We start from the raw sequence: 2,633 nt of genomic DNA on the forward strand, positions 1-2,633 counted from the left end.
GTGCGTGCGTGCGTGTGTTCGTGTTCGTGCGTGCGTGCGTGCGCGCGTGCGAGCATGGGTGCGTGCGTGGATGCGTGCGTGCGTGCGTGCGTGCGTGCGTACGTGCGTGTGTTCGTGCGTGCGTACCTGCGTGTTCGTGCGTGCGTGCGTGCGTGTGTGACAGCTGCTTCTGTGCTGTGGTCGACACGTGTCACTGATCATCGCATTGTCCTCACGTCTAGGAGGTCACACAGAGTTCGTGGCAGTGCTGCTGAGCATAGCGCAGGCTCTCACGCAGCATCTCAGCTTCATCCAGCTCCACGAGACAATGGTACGCGTTAGCGTCTGGCTTGAGCCTAGCGCAGACTTGCGACATTTTCATACAACTCGGCTGCGATTCTAGAATCGCAGTCGAAATTGCTGTGAAATCGCTACGTCTGCGGGAACGTGCAACTGCAACTCGTAGCGATTCTGGTCGCTTGCAACGAGTTGCAAGAAATCGAACTTGCAACTCGTCGCTCCCAATCGCTCTAAAATCGCTTCGAAATCGCATTGTGTGCGGGTAGACAGCGACTTGCATGCGCACACATGGTGAAGCGCGCGACCGATCGCATGCGGTTGCAGGTTGCAGCGACGAGCAACCAAGAGTCGCAAGTCCGCGCAAGGCTTTATTGAAGCAGAGTGTACTGTATACGCTGTATATTTCGCGGTGGTTTAATTTTCGCGAATTTTGCGGAACGCGTTCCCGACCGCGAAAATAACAACACGCGAATAATTCATACCGAATAATACCGAATAATTCGTAGTTCACCGACCGCAAAATTGACCACTCGCGAAATTGTCCGTCAAGTCTGAATTCGCGAAAATATATGTACGCGAAAAATATGGCGAAAAATATGGCGTATACAGTAATTGGATTCTTCGCCGGCATTTATGCATTATGGTCCACGAGGTCACATGTTTATCCCATCGCCGGATAGATGTGTTTTCAGCTCCACCAATATGTATATGTAAAATATGTTAAATATTTTTAATTCTCCTCTCTCATGCCTTATCTAATAACTCTTTACCAGGACTGTATATATATATATATATACATATATACATATATTACCGCGGCCTAGAAGAAATTGTACCTCACAGTATATGTAAACAAGGTGGCGCCACTGTTGCAGTGTCATAGACGTTAATCCCTCACGACGTGGCGCGATAACGTCGTGCATTCACAGCATATTGTACTGCACAGCGTCCATACACTAGGTGGCGCCAGTATGTTATCTAAACTGACGCTGCTCGCTCGCTGCATAGATGCTGAGACAGGTGGCGCCGGCGCTGCTGCGTCTCGCGGCGGCGGTGGCGGCGACGCTCGGGATCCGCGCGACCGCTCTCGGTCTCCTCGTCGCCATCGTCGCCGAGCTCCTGCCTTCCCCAGCAGGGGGCGCCGGCGAGAGATGCAGGAAGGACGATGCAGGGGGCGCCGGCGGCACGACGGTGGCAGACGTCTCAGAGCTCTTCGAAAAGGTTATTCCAGAGTGAGTGGCGATGTACGCGTTCTTAATGCGCGGCGGTTGTTTTTTTTGTGTAGGTTGTGCAAGTGTGTGATGCATGGACTCGTGTGTGTATTACACTCAAACCTGTAGGTAAGGATCAGTCGGGGAAACCCCCAAGTGTCCTTTATAGACAGGTGTTTGTTCTTTAGACGTGCTTTCTACTGTATAACTCCACTCAAAGGCAGTGGCAAGTGTGCTTTATAAACAGACGTTCATTGCGTAGAGGGTATGTCACTGTATAACTGGCCACAAGGGAAGTGGTAAAAAATGTCTTTTATAGACAGGTAAGTAAGTAAGTAAGTAAGTAAGTAAAAACCTTATTTAACTACGGTAAAACATGTTAGGTACAGACACAGTAAAATGGCGCGGACCTATCTTCCTCATGGCCGTCTCACAGCAATAGAACAGTTAAATATTAAATAAATACACAATAAGAGTTGAAGTACTTGGACTAAAATTGTACAGGGTAAGTAGAACACAATGGGCCCTATTGATAGGGCAAGATTATTTTTAGATGGACTTTAAAAGAAGAAATGGTGGGGGCATCTCGAATGTCAGGAGGTAATTTATTCCACTTAGATGCCGCAGCACACCGATTTTCTTAGCATTTCAGTGCGTGCACGGGGCGGATATAAACGTGCTTCATCTGCACACACACTACGCGTCCGTCTTGAGCTCACTTCATGTTTAAAAGTTTAAAAAAACCGTCAAGATAGGCTGGTGTGTGCTTACGTAAAATTTTGTAAGTTAAAAGAGATCTATGAGTGTTTATGACTGTTCGCCACCGTTGTTATTACCATCGATCTGATGGTAATAACAACGGTGGCGAACAGTCATAAATCCTAGCTGCGAAAACATTTCTTCAGTGCGGGCATCTGAAGGTCTACGAATGTTCAGAATCAAACGCGCAAAACGTTTCTGTATGTTAAAAAGTTTGTCAATATAACTCTTTGTGGCATTTCCCCACACAACAATACCATAATCAATATCAGGCAAAACAAAGCCAAAGTAAAACTTCAGGAAGGAATCATGGTCGAGAAATTTCCTGATCTGCAAAAATTTCAGCTTTTTTGATATCTTGGCACACACTTTCATTATGTGTTC

At 47.3% G+C, this 2,633-nt stretch overlaps 1 protein-coding gene across 4 annotated transcripts in view; it reads left to right on the forward strand.

The window, feature by feature from the left end:
* LOC106808052 (serine/threonine-protein kinase ULK4-like) overlaps positions 1-2,633 on the forward strand; it is a 23,110-nt gene that overhangs the window by 14,803 nt on the left and 5,674 nt on the right. The gene's annotated exons all lie outside the window — the stretch shown is intronic.

Source organism: Priapulus caudatus, unplaced genomic scaffold (assembly GCF_000485595.1).
Source record: "Priapulus caudatus unplaced genomic scaffold, Priapulus_caudatus-5.0.1 Scaffold250, whole genome shotgun sequence".
NCBI classification, from domain to species: domain Eukaryota; kingdom Metazoa; phylum Priapulida; class Priapulimorpha; order Priapulimorphida; family Priapulidae; genus Priapulus; species Priapulus caudatus.